This window comes from Phaseolus vulgaris, chromosome 11 (genome assembly GCF_051622355.1).
Source record: "Phaseolus vulgaris cultivar YP4 chromosome 11, ASM5162235v1, whole genome shotgun sequence".
Taxonomy (NCBI): Eukaryota; Viridiplantae; Streptophyta; class Magnoliopsida; order Fabales; family Fabaceae; genus Phaseolus; species Phaseolus vulgaris.
Genome location: NC_143508.1, coordinates 49935001 through 49951303, shown reverse-complemented (window position 1 = coordinate 49951303; position 16303 = coordinate 49935001).

Here is a 16303-nt window from a genome sequence, read left to right as displayed (position 1 = left end):
ATTTTTAAATTTTTTTAAATTAATGTTAAGGGACAATTTTTATATGCAAACTAACTCTTACTCTTTCCTTAATTCCTTATTTTAAGACAACAACATAAAAAAAGAGAGAACATACTTTCACCCTCATTCCATTCCCACACCAAATCTCATATATCAAATAAAATAACCTTCATTTTCAATCACTCCCCCACTTCATTTCAAATGTTTATTTTGGAAATTGCAATGAAAAAGAAGATTGCATTGTTTGATCCTATTCTCCAACATTGTCTTTATGAATGCAAAAGTTTAAGTAATTAAAGGATGATGATGGGTTAGAATAAAATAAAATAAAATTTCTCTTTCAATAGTTAATTTTCTAATTTCTTTCAAGTCCTTTTCATTCTAACGATGGTTTCAATTAGCATCATTAAAAAATTATAAGATAAAATAATACTTGGTGGACATTTCATAAAATAAACTATAAGCTGATTTGATTATATAATTATTTTTCTTTTAATATAATCTTTCAGAAGAAGAAAATTAGGCATAAATAGAAACCAATAGCAATTAGTTGCGTCTATTTCAGTTTAGGGCACGTGGGATGAAATAAAAAGTTAAAGAAAAAGAGAGTCAATGAAAAATTACTTTATTTGATAACAATGATGAAATAAAACAATAAATTTATTTAATACCAAAAGATAAAATGAAACAATGAAAAGTTAAGTTCATGGTTTATGAAGAATAAATTTTCCCTTCTGAATCATAAAAAAAGTCCGTTGCACAAAAAAAACTTTAAAGGATCTTTCCTTAAAATGTTTGTAGGACGACGTATAAGGAGTAAAATAAATATTTCTAGGTCGATTTGTCAAGGACAACCAACTCACTAGTGTACTTGATCAAGAATTATAATAGAACAAGAAGGATTGTGGAGTTGGTTTTAATCTAAATATATCACAAAATATCATAAATGCTTGGACAGTCACCCACGAGTTAGAATGTAAATGTGTTGGCGCAACGTTAAGGATCGAAGGACCCCATCGTAAATTCATAAAAAAGAAGGGTGTCATGCAAATAATTAAAAAGTGTGTTATATACAAAAAATAAATCTTCTTGAGCTTCCTCTCGGCCATGACATACCCGGTTGGTGTGGCTACAACTATCATCTGCTACCGCGTCCGAGGGAGAATCATGTTTTAAAATGGATACTTTAGATTAAAACCATCTAAAGCATTCAGACCCCTAAAACAAGTAGGGAAGTTCAAGATGCGTGGATCAACCCACTCGTAGTTCGAACAGTTAGGTGCGAAGTCGACAGGTCCGAACCACTCATGTCTCACACACCACCAAATGCCGTGTGAATTGGCTCAAAAGACTTTATATTCAAAATAATATCAGAAGGCTCGACAGAGGAAGACATTACTAACCTTTTCAAGAAGAAATGTGAAAGAAAACAAGTTGTTTGAGACTCGGCACTCGGAGCATGCAGTGTGAAATCTATAGCACAGGGAGTAAGCAGTAAACCTTGTTATGTTCATAAGCGTCTCTATTTATAGAAAGACCAAGGGGTGAGAGAATAAGGCATACACTGCTCGGCACCGTTAGATCACCTTTCATCCAAGGGTTCACGACACTCAACATCTGAAATGTATTGAATTACCAATTGTTATATCTCCTCGATCAAATAGTACCCACCAAACAGACTTTCGAAAAAGCACGTGTCACATCTCTGACAACATTAAATGCGCCCAACAGTCACATCTAACCTCGGGGACTCCAACAGTCACTTCACGACTCTTCAGAAACTAATAATTTCTTCATGCATGGGGATAAGTGTAGCGGTCAGTACCATACGAACTAGTCTCGACCTTGGTGGCCGATCGACCACATCAAAGAACATTTTAAGGCACTTAATAAATGACAACAACGACAGTTACAAGAGTCCTTTATGAGTCACATTCATGTCCCAAATTATGCGGGAAATATCTTAGACAAATCAGCTAAATACTGATTAACTGAAAGATGATACAAATATTTAGATATATCAACATACCTATATACCAATATATCTCCCTATAAATAAGGGATCATGATACATATCAATTGACAACTGATATGTTGCCCATCACAACAAGGGCCCATGACCAACACTATAAATAAGCCCTTTGTAGAGGTGTAAGGTTTTAATTAGTTTACAAATATACACTCTTTACACATAGTACTTACTTGAGTGTCGGAGTACCCGGTCAACCTCGACCGAGCACCAGCAACTGAGGAAGGAGACTTGAAGGAAGGAGCGAGGAGATCATCGACACGTCAACAATTGTACAACCAGTTCCAGGTACTATTTAGGCCTTCTTTGCCTACAAAGGTACATAAACCAAGACTTCATAGAGTTAGGCAAGTTTACACTTTTGGTGTGCTTTTTTCCCCACATGCGCTGAAGCACCAACCTCATGCGCTTAGTGTCAACCCCATGCGCTTAACGGATTGAGGTGCAATTTTTGGGTGCCCCTACCTTGAATTCGCTCAACATTTGGCCTTTGTGCTCAAGTGTTTGCTTCATGTGCTTAGTGTTAGCTCTTTGTGCTCATGCGATAGCCTCGTGTGCTCGGTGGAAGCCCCCTTGCGCTCAGTGCATTGATGTGTAATTGTTTTAGTGTGCTCTTTGCCTCAAATTCGTTCACACTTGGTTTTTGTGTTTAGGCACCTGCCTTATGCACTCAATGCCAACACCATGAGTCCAAACACATCTTTCTAAGCTCAAACATTTGTCATTTTCATTTAGTTGGCTATTCTTTATCTTCTATAGTTCTTGAAATTTAATTAAATTCATCGTAAATTGAAAATGATTATAACTTCCTAGGCCCAATAATTGATTAAATTCATACAATTTATGTACTTAAACCAAGTAAATACTAGTTTGTATGTTCAATTGATTTGTGAAATGTTTGCATGGTATGTATTGCATGAGATGATGGACTTATATGAAATTAAGGTCATACATTTGGGATAACATATGAACTGTTGTTTTATTTTGTATTTAGTATTGACACCTATATTTTAATAGAGATCTTATAGCTTCACTAATGGTCTAGGTCGCATAGTCTAAGACATTAGGTGGTGAGAAGCTAATAAGGGAGTTCATTACGAATTGTGGCCATATGTAAATGCACTGTACTGGATGTATTAAACTTACCCTCATCATTTCTCTTAGATTCACTTATAAATCTAAGTCTTGGGTATTGGATCAAATGTTAGTCTTTGATAGAGCCTACTTAATATGAGTCTTTCAAAAGATGCTAGTTGTTATTTCGTTTGTTGAATATCTTTGATGTATAGATCCATGTGTGGTCTATATGATTGTTGTATACTGTAAAGAAATTGAATTCTTATGATTGATATACATATTTTGTATGTATATGATTGAACATGAATTTCAAATTGTTGAAACTTCCACTTAACTCCAACCATCAATCTTATGTGTTAATACCTATATCTCCTCGTGACTTTAAGCATCTACAACAACATTTTCTTTCCCCAAATATTTCAAAACTTCATCTATCTTCTATGATAAAAATTATGCATCCTCCCTTACTTTGTCTACCACAATCCAGATTATATTATGTGCTCTCATTGCTTGTGGAAAAGGAACCACACGTATAACAATACTACTCCATTTCTACTTACACACGTCCAACCGTTGTAATATTTTCCAAGATCATTGATACTCCACTCCAATAGTACAATAAGTTCATAACCTTACCCTAGGCGCCACTTATTAGGGTTAGGGCGAGGGTTTGTGAAACTTGCCATACAAGTTTCCCTTCCCTATAAATAGAACCCACCACCTCTTGTGTTTTCAACTTTGACTTGAGTAATGAAACTCTGCTTATTTTCTTACAGACTTTTTACTTGTCTTGGTTCTCTCTAGAGTAGTCTTCTTCAAGACACTTTCTAGACTCCTCCTAAGCATTGACCCAACCTCACTTTAGGAACTCAAACCTTCATTTTCATCTCACAAAATGTGACTCAACTCCGTTTATCAAATCGTTTCTGCCATTGTTTAACCTCAATGAAAAAGATCTAAAGAAATGGAAGAACGACTTCCATTAAAGTGTTTCTCGTTCATGTAACCTAAGAAAATAAACTATCCCTAATCGTTCTCGAGAGAACCATGTGACAACACACTTTAATGTAATAACCATTAATGTAATAATCATTAAGACTATGTAGAAACTCAATTGTCTTCTCTATTGCTACTAGTTGACATATAGGTGGCCTTGTTATTTAAGCAATTAGACGCCAATCACCTTGTTATTTAGAGGATGATGTAATGAGTCATGTAATTTAGATTCTCTTTTCCAACATTATTTGGTTATTTAGTTTATTGTTTTTACTTTATTCTTAATGTTTGTTTGGTTTGATTAACTAAATCACAATTCTAAAATTTTAGTAGTAGTTGGAAAATCATTTTATAAATTAGGAACTATGTAAAAATCGTTGTACAACCTAAACAAGTACCAGGGATATGAATTATCAAATTATTTGTAAGTCCTTGATCTTAATGTCAGTTGTTTGTAAAAATTTGACCCTCGTGATTTTCTCTCAACGGACTGGAGGTTGAAACATTGACACCATCTATATTGAAGGAGAAGTGGTTCAAAAGACAAATCATTATTCCCTTTAGCCCTCAATTGTGAGGCTTGTTTAGGTATACACAATAGTCTCACACCACTTAAGGGTGGAGGCTAAGAACAATTTAAATAATTCTTCCCTCTTTAATTCTTTGATACGCCTTTTAAGAACAAAAGCGTAATGAAACACCAAGACCCAAAACAAACAGTACCTAAAATGTCATGATTGACATTAGCGATGTTATCTCAACAAACTTGAAGTCGAAATATTACAATATTACAAATTAAAAAATAAACTGAAATCTTCTCTCTAAAAGTATATGTATTCTACCATCAAAGAATCAAATTTAAATTAATTTAGATATTATTGAATTAACTGCATATAATTAAATGTATTGAATTAAGAAATTGTAAATTACATGTAAAAATTTAGTAAAATCATCATTTGACATCTAAATAATACATTTCCATCTCTATTTTCTTATTTAAATCCTTTTGAAAATTCTCTATTCTTTTATTTTAAAACCTACCATATTAAATCCTTATTTTTGTTTAATAATTAAAAAGTTATCTTTACTTTGGTCTAAAATTTGAAAATTCTATTATTTTTAATGAAATAATTATATAAGAAATGTGCATGAATTTGATAGTCGTACTATTATTCAGCTTGATACTAAAGAAGAAATTAAAAGTTGATAAAGAAAGACACATAATAACAATTTTATTTCTTCAAATCCACCATCTCCTTACATAAAGAAAGTTTGATTATTTGGAGAATTAGGTACACTGATAACGACATTTGCACACTTTCTCAATGCACACACCAATTGTTTTTGGACCATACCACTTTGGGCAGTCACTGTAACAGTTTTCGTCACAGTAGTTATACAAAAACATTTCACACATTTTTCCCTCTACCACTTTCATTGGCCCTTCATTTTCTGCAACAAACACGACTTATTTAAAAATACAATAATTTTTAAGAAAATGAGAAAAATTTAAATAATAATAAAAAATAAAACATACTCATTCCAATGGAGAGAAGCATAATGATCAGAAGTGAGAATATGATCTTCATAGTAAATTCAAATTTTAGAACAATATTTCTTCTTTGAATGCAATTATCAGTAGATTGATATGTCTTTAGGGTTTAGGGTTTATGAACACTCTATATATATACATAGATATGAGAAAATACAACATGTATAATTAATTATCTAGATCTATATTATTACCAAAAACGAATGCTATAATTTCTATTATTAAATGTTAATGCTACGATCTAAAATAACTTGTAATATATAATTTCTGCAGTCAAATTATTTGATTTAATTTAATGGATAAACCTATGAATTTTTTTCTTACTTATTTATAACAATTATTAATACAATACTTTTAGTTTTTATAGTAAATAATGAAAAATATGTAATGACATTAATTTCCATTAATAAATATATTTAATTAAATTTTTATTATAAGATGTATTTTGAGTAGATTCATGTGAAGTTATGCTGAATGTATATTGTATAATATTTATAAAAATTAATAGTATATTTATGGTTATTTGCTATTATTTATTATTTTATTTGTTACAATTTATATTTAGAATTTTTATTATTAAAATTATTATCATCATTATCATTATCATTATTATTATTATTATATAATAATAATAATAATAATAATATTAATATTAATATTAATAAAGCTGTTATTAGTTATAATAATACTATTATTAGTAATATTATTATTTTTAATAATATTAAAAATATTGATAATAGCATTAATAATAATATTAATAATACGAATAATAATAATGCTAATATTAATTATAATAATAATGTTAATATCAATAAAATTAATATTAATATTAATTATAATAATAACATTAATAAAATTAATAAATATAATAATAATTATATTAATAAAACAACAAGAATAATATTAATATATATATATATAGTAATAATATTTATAATATTTGTAGATATTATTAATAATATTAATAAAAATATTTATAATAATATTAATATTTAATATTAAAATTATTATTGTTATTAATATTAATAATAATACTACTGATAATACTATTACTATTAATAATATTACGTGTAGCACCTTAAAATATACATAAACAAAAATTTTAAAGGGAAATAAAATAAAGGCATGCTCTTCACTTTTTTTTTCGCAGTATTTCATATATATATATAGATAGATAGATAGATAGATAGGATAAGTTATTAAAAATAAATTTCTAACATGAAAAAAAATAAGTAAATAGAATCAATTACATTAATCATTCATTTATATAATTTTATTTTAGTATCAATTACATTAATCATTCATTTATATAATTTTATTTTAGTTTCTCGTCAAGTATACTCTTATAATACTAAATATCAATCACCACAATCCAACTTTATTCCAAAATCATAATCAACAATCATATGGACCCTACATGGATCCATACACCAAAGTTCTTCAATAAACGTCTTATGGAAGATTCGTATTAAGTAAGTCCTACATTAGAGATTAACATATGATCAAATACCCAAGACTTATATCTACAAGCTAATCTATGAGAAAGAATCAGGGTAATCTTAATACAACCTAAGTCGTGTATCCTATATCTCACCGTGTGCATGAACTCCTCCATAAGTTTCTCACCACCTAATATCTTAGTCTATTTGACTTAGACCATCAGTGAAGTTAAGGGATCTCTTTTACAACATAAGCATCAATACTTAATACACAAATTAATCAACAACTCATACATTATCCCAAATGTATGATCTCAACTTCATACATTTCCATCTTCCTCGCATAAAAAAATAGATTCATACATAATTCAAATAATTGAAAAGAGAAGAAGAAAACAAAATAAAGAATAAAAGAAGTTTCTTTTTTAGGCTAGCTCAAGCTATAATTTCTAGCTTAAGCGAGAATGGACTTTTCTACTTAGTGACGTCCAATTGTTATAACATTCTCCCAAGTCTTTGGTACTTCGCTTTGGTCTCTAACAAGGTAGACAAAAAAGAACATACTCAACAATATTCCTCTTTAAGTTATTAACCAAAAAAGACAACAACAAAATCTACACACAACACTTAATACAATGAGACATATTACACACACACAAATCAACATATGTCTAACATTGAATTATACACAAAAAAATAGAAATACTTATTCGTAAAATAAATCTGAAAAGCACTAAAAATGTTTAGAATTAAGATAGAAAATCGTCTTGATTTAGTCATGAAAGTGTACCCTCACCCCTTTATCAAGATTCTTTTCTTAATATTTTCATTTTCACTCCTAACAATCTTTTAACTCAAGCATAAACAAAATTTTAAAAATCTTTTTTCAAACATTCAACTAGAAATATTTTGCCTATGTCTTTAAACTAAACTTAAACAAAAATCTACATGTAGAAGACACACAATAAACCCACTACCCTCAGGTCATCTTAAGGATAAACCGCTTTGATACCATAAATGTAACACATTTTTAAAAGAGAATAAAATGAAGTTATGCTCTCCACTCTTTTCCCAAAGTCCTTTCTGCACCTACAAATATATTTACTTGTGTACGTAGTACATCGTTTATACACAAACAACACATGTAAGGATAAATAGAACCAATTAGATTAATCATTCATTTAGATACTTCAATTTCATTTTCCACCGATCATACTCATATAATATTCAATACCAATCACCACATATTTTGATAATAAATATTTGTATTTATATATTTTCAAAAAATACTTATTTATAATTATATACACATATATGTATCTAAAAAATATTAACATCTTTGATTACATCATATTTATGAAATTTGATCAACATGTATAATGTAGAATGGATTAACTTGGATCGTGGTTGTTCGAACAATAAAAATAATAGTTAATGGTCCGATGATAAAGATATTTGTGGTTCTGTCTAGTAAAGTTAACAAAGATAATGTCTGCCCTTTAATATCACTGTCTTATTTTATATCACTACTATAAATTTTTGACTTATCAAAGGAAACTTACCTATGGATGTGTGTACATTGGTAATTACTGATGAAATTTATCAGCGTATATGAAAATAAAAAAAAAATAAAAAAATAAAGCAAGAATCAATATCCGCCAATAAATTTAATAATAATAATAATAAGATTAATATTAATAAAATTAATAATAATTATAATAATATTAAAACAAAAACCATAATAATTAAAATAAAACTAATGTTGATACTAATATTAATGTCAATAATAATAATAATATTAGAAATAATATTAATAATAAAAATAATAATATTAATAATAATGTTAATATTAATAATAATAATAATAAAAATAATAGTAATAATAATATTAACTTGAATCTTCTAAACTTGAAGTCGGCTCAACTCTTGTACGTTGAGTTGCAATACTATTTTTTCTTGAGTGGGAGTTGACTCGCTTGAACAAAAATATGAAAAAATCAATCTTATGTCATTAAACTTATAAACTAAGATTTAATATTTTACTTCAAATTATCACACTTGAACTAATTGTCTCATATAATCTAACACAAAATTGATAATCCATAACAAATTTTATTCATTTAAACTATTCAAAACTCATTCCACGCTCCGACATCTTCAAACAACACACAACTCTACTAAAAAAAACTAGGGACTAAAAAAATAAGGTAATATGCAAACATAATTTTTTTTAATATAAACTTAACTAATGAAAGTCATTTTTCTCCACCAACCCTATAAGATTGATGATAAAATCATAAAAAAAACCTATAAAATTGATGATAAAATCATAAAAAAGAAGAAGAAATATTTAAAGTAATAAAAAAACTTACTATGTTTATAAATATCATGTAATAGAAATGACTCTTAGCTTTCGAAGGAACGTGCTGTGTAATTTTTTTTTAAAAAAAGATGAGATTTTGAGGAGTAAAATGAGAAAGAAGGTATAAAGAGAGAGGGAAAAATATATAAGGAGAGTTACAATAGTCCATATTATATATATAATAAAATTTAGGCCTATTAGATATTATATTTATGCTCTTTAGGGTATGACATAGACTTGTATACCTTCTATATGCTTTGTTGAGTTATATGGGAGGATTTTTAACTTAATAAACTTATTTTATACTTTACTTTGGGAAAATGTTTATTTACGATTTGTGAATTTTTTTTACCTAGTTTATGCTATTTTTGCATTGAAATTTAAATTACTAAATTGTTAAATAAGTAAATTTTAGTTATTTATTTTTGGGAGGATAACCTATCTCAATTTCTAACATCACTACTGCGATTTTTTTTTTTAAACTTGTCAAACAAAAACTTAAAAAATTATGTATAATAAACAAATAATTCAGACTTAGACTTAGTGATAATACTCAAACTCCCAAACCAAAATAAATGAAATCATAACTAAAAGAAACAATGACATGTTTCTTAGTTAAGTTAAACATTTACTTATACGATTTCAATAGAAGTATCAAAATTACAATAATTATAAATATTTCATTTTTTACTAAAAATAAAAGTATTCTATTATTAATTTTATAATTAAACAAAAGAGTTATATATAAAAGGTATGTTATTAATCATAATAAAAGTATATATATTTATATGATTTTGTAAGAATAATATTAGGAAAATTATGTTATGATTATTTTTAGAAGAATGGTTATTTAATATTTGAAATAGATAATTTTATTTTATTTATTTAAAAGTAAAATTACTAATTAAAAGGTAACACCTCAAAATATACAATTTTTTTACAAAAGAGAATAAAATAAAATAATATTCTTCACTATTTCTCTCAAAGTCTTTTCTATACCTACATATATATATATGTTTGTGTACATAATAACGTCACAATTGATAGACGAATAATACATACAAGGGTAAGCTATTGAAATAAAATTTCTAAAATACATAAATATAAGTAAAAAGAATTAATTAGATTAATCTTTTATATATATATAATTCCAATTATTTTTTTTTTCCATCAATCATAGTCATATAATACTCAATACCAATCATCACAATCCAACTTCATTTCAATACTATCATTAACAATCATATGGATCACACTTGGATCCATACACCAACAATATCCAACAAACGTCTTAAAGAAGAACCGTATTTAGTAAGTCCGATCAAAGATTAACATTTAATCCAATACACAAGACTTAGATTTACAAGTGAATATAAGAGAAATGATCAGGATAAGTTCAACACAATCCAAGTCGTGCATCACATATGTCACGGTGTGCATGAACTCCCCCATCAACCTCTCACCACCTCATATCTTATATGACTTAGACCATTACTAAAACTAGAGGATATTTGTTACAACATATGCATCAATACTTAATACACAAACCAATCAACAACTCATACATTAATCCAAATGTATGATCCCAATTCCATCATCCTCATACAATACATATCATTCAGAAATTTCACAATCCAATTTAACATACAAATTAAATATTCATACATAATTCAAATAATTAAAAAGACAAGAAAAAAAAATAAAGAATGAAAGAAGTTTTTTCTACACTAGCTCAAGTGAGAATTTCTAGCTTGAGTGAAAATGGAATTTTAGCTTTAGCAAGAATTTTTAGCTTAAGCGAGAATAGGCTCACTTAAGAAAAAATGAGACTGAGACCAAGCTAAGTTGTAGTGAAATTTTCGTCTAAGCGGAAATTATTCCGCTTGAGAAAAATTGAACCAGAGTGCAAGGTAAATCTTCTGTCATATTTCGCTTGAGCGATATTTTTTTTATTTAAACAAAATTATCAGCAAACCAACTTTAACAACATACTCAAATTACATTTCAAAAAGATGTTTTCACAAATATTTCAATACTATCACTTCTAAATAACTTTAAATGACAAATGCAAACTATTATTTGCTCAAACATCATCTTTTTTTCAATTGATTCCATACACTCAAAACTGTTCAAATTTAGTTTAAATAACTATATACTTAAACATACATAATAAAATTTCCAAATTAACTTATTATTTAAATCAACTATCCTAAAAAGTTTTACATATGATTTTAAGGAATTGTGTTGTCTCATTTGTATGTGTATATATAGTTTTATTAGAGCTTCATATCAATCTACGTAGGATTACATTAAAGTACATTCAAGGAAGAAATATTATTCTAAAATTGAATTCATATCATACCAATCTCAATGAAAAGAAGCACAATGAACAAAAAAATTGAATTTGTAACTTACCAATCCCAATAAAAAGAAGCAGAATGAGGAGAAGTGAGATTATGGTCTTAGTAATAATTCAATTTTGGAACAATATTTCTTCCTTGAATGTAATCTTGAATACATTAATATGAAGCTCTGGTAAAAAAATTATATATATCCATACAATATGTACAACTAAATAATTTAGGTATATATTGTTACCAAAAGTGGATTTTGTGATTGCTAATGTTTATTAAATGTTAATGCTAAGATGTAAAATAAATTTTAATGAATTAATTAATTTTACAATCAAATCATTTATATAATGTAATTGATAAATTTATGAAACTTTTTCTTACTTATTCAAAACAATTATTAATACAATACATTCATTATTTTTATAATAAATAATGATATATATATGTAATCAGATTAATTTCATTTAGTAAATGTATTTAATTAAATTTTGGTTCTAAGATATATTTTTCATATAAATTTAATACTTTTTAAACTTTGGTTTCAAGATTTTTCAAAATTGCTTTAAAATAACTCAATCAATTTAAAGTAAGATTATCAATTTTATAATTTAAATAATTAAATAAATTTTTTATTTCAAATATTAAATGATTAATCTTTTTAAAAATAACTATTACATAATTTTATTAACGTTATTCTTACCAAATTATATATATATATATGTGTGTGTTAAAAATTAGTAATAAAATATTTTTATTTTTATTAAAAAATGAAATATCTATAATTATATTAATTTTGACATTTCTATTGAAATCGTACAATTATATGTTTAACTTCACTAGGAAACATGTCATTGTTTCTTTTAGTTTATATTTCCTTTATTTTAGTGTGGGAGATTGAGTTTTATCACTAAGTCTAAGTCTGAACTATTTATTTATTATAAGTAATTTTTGAAGTTTATTTGACAAGTTTAAACAAAATTTCCGCAGTCGTGATGTTAAAAATTGAAATATGTTATCTTCCAAAAATTAAATAATTATAATGTGTACTTATTTTAACAATTAAATAATTTAAATTTCAATGAAAATAAGTAAAAAATTTCACAAATTCGTAATCAAGATTTTGTTTTTCAAAATAAGGTATACAATAAGTTTATTAAGTTAAAACTCCTTCACAAAATAACTCAATAAAGCATGTAGAAGGGGAAATAAGTCCACGTTATATCCTAACCACGATAAAGAAAATATCTACTAAGTCTAAAATTTTAATATATACCTATACATACTATTGTGACGCACACTTTTATTTTCTTTCTTTTTATAAGTGTTAAATTATAGTAATTTTTATACTTCACATGGAAATTATGAATAATATGTGTAAATAGTAAAAAATATGTCAAAGAAACCTTTAATTTCAGCGGCACATGAAGACAAAGAGAAAAAAAAAATGAATTTGTATAATTCTTGCAGAAAAACAAGTAAACAAGAATGGAGCAAACGAGTCACTCTGTCCAGCACATGAAGAATGATTCAGTGGATTGAGTCCAAAGAGCAAGTTCCATGGAAAACATTCAAAATGATGAGCGCATCTATATACACTGAGTGGATTGAGGTCAGAACATTTAAAGGAATCCAAGGATCAGAAGGTTGAGCAAATTCCAATGGGCTGAGCGAATTAGCATTCTTAATCATGAAGAAAGTCCAATTTCGCATAGAAAGGACTCAAACCAACATGTCCCATTTTGCTTAAAGCCTAAGTCAAACCAATTTTGCTTCAAGGTTAAGAAATGTAAGTGTTGGGTTGGATTTGGAGCGAATTCCTAACAAATCCATAATTATGGAAATTTCAAAAAGTTCAAAAATTACTTAAGGATGAAGAAATTCAATTCGTTAAGCAGATTGGCCTGCATGGAACAAATAGAGACCTTGGGAAAACGTTCAAAGCATCAAGAGGACTCAAGGTATTAAGTGATACCAAGGAAAATTTAGAGAAAAAGGATCAAGAGAGATAAACAAAGAGGTTTAGATATAGAGGTTCTGTTTGTTTAACCTAAGAGAGTTTGAACATCATAATAAATCAGGCTATTAGGCTAAACCTTAGAAGAAGTGAAGACTAATCTCTAAAGAAGGAAATCTGAAAGCCTAAGTTGGCCACAAAACTAAGGGATCTATGTTTGTTGTACTTTAGCTTCTCAGACTTGAACTCGCACTGTAAGATCTTATCATGAGTTGCTAAATCTATTTTGTTGATATTGAATGACAACATATTTTGGAGTTATTGTTGTTTATAGATGCATGTTTCTATTTGAAATTCAAATTCCTTAAGTCTGATAGTGTGCTTATGATGGGAAAAACGCATGCGAAAGCAACACACAACACAAGATTTAACGTGGTTTGGTTGCCAACTGCAACCTACATCCACACAAGCAACTATTAGGTTTTCATTCTATCCTGTTACACACCAATTACAAGTACAATGATCTCTTATTCTATTTTACTTATATTATATATATTATCTACTTTTATTATGATTAATTACATACCTTACACACATATATATATATATATGTTATTGATGTAATTTTTTTAATTATTTATAAAAAATAATAATAGAATATTTTTATTTTTAGTACAAAATGGAATATCAATAATTAAAGGAACATATATATAAAAAACATGGAGATTATAGAAAAACAAGGATTATAATGAAAATCTTATATGATAAAATTTTCTTGTTTTATAGAATAAAGTTATATTTATTCATAACAATGAGTTTGTTTAGAGCTTATAAAAATCGAATTTGTTAAAACATGATTATATGTTTTGGATACATTTGACTACTCTAATCATTTGAAAGTAATAATATGCATAAGAGATACAAGAAAAATGATAAGACTAGAGCATATAACATAAATATAAACAATATCATATAGCCTAAATATCAACAATATTAGAACAAAACAAATTAACGCATTGTAAACATGTATACTTAGAGTAAGATAATCATAGTAAAAAGAGTATAGACTATAAAACACTTATGCACTTATGGAATGACTCTTGTGAGTCTAATGGAAATGTATGCTTACAAAAAGAATGCATCTAGTAAAAAACACAATTATCATTGTAAACAAAGAATATCAATTTCTCAGCTACACTTAGAAAAGTTTGTATATGTAAAAAATTGTAAATATTAACCTCTAAGCCACTGTGAAATTATTATGATAACAATATGAATATGACACACAAATATGTAATTTTGTATATTTTATTTTTACTTGAAATTTTTTGTATGAAATAAGTTTGAGGTAAAAGTAAGTGTTTTGAAATAAGTTTGTTACAAAAATGATTGGTATGTGTTGTGAAATATGTTTATGATTGGTACATGTTAAATATGATAAAAATAGTTTATGTGCATAAAATTATGTGAAATGATGGATGTCATACTAATAAATGTGTAAAAGTTTGATTTAAAAATGGTTGATATATAAATAAATTTTAAAGAAAAGATGGGTTTTTTTTAAATAAAAACCATCATGTTATATATCACTATGGAAATTGACATCTCATTTAGCTTGACACTCCAGGTTTCAACAATCATCTATTACCACATGAAAAAAATTATTAAAAAATAAAGACAAAAGAAATACAAGAAAATATGGAGGACTAGGCCAAAATCCAGAAAAAGCAACCTAAGAAAAAATTATACTTAGGTAATTGATAAGTGTCAGATTTCAGTAATATTTCATATTAAAATACAGACACTTATGTATATTAATTGATAAAATAACCATAAAATTGTTGAAGATGGTTGCTGCCCCTTCAAGATTGTGTTTGATGAAGACTTGTATGTAGTGTTTGATGAAGACATTTATGTACTTTCCATGTATTTTGTGCTTTGCTTTAAGTGTGTCTTAGTTAGTGCTTAGAGGTTGTCTAAGAGTAGCTTTTTGCTGAGTATCTCACTTCATAACCACTAGCCATGTGTTAAGAACAAGCATAAGTTTTCTAAAACTGTTTTGCACATGTTTTACACAAAAACACGTTTTACTGCATAAAAATAAATCTGTTCTTTTCTAAATAAACAGATTCATTTTATTCACTGATGCCTTGGCTAAAGTCTTGTAAAAATTGGATTTTGTGCATCAGGTATTTTGACTAAGTCCTCTTCTTTTCAAAACGACTGAGTTTCAAATAGTTAAACTTCCTCTGTTTTCGTTTTGAAAAATAAATCTGTTCATCTATAAATGAATAGATTCTTTTTTGCCTCTGGTGCCATATCATACTTAAACGTTTTTCAGTTTTATCTCAGCACCAGAATGGTTGACTAAGTCTCCTCACTTAACAGATTCTCTAACTGCTTTTGAAAATAAATCTGTTCATTTTATTTTCAATCTGTTCATTTTATAACAGCTTTAACTGTTTTTCAAAATTCTGTTATAAGCTGGCTTTCTATAAAATGCAAACTTGTTTTCTGAGTTTAACAACGATTCAAACAGT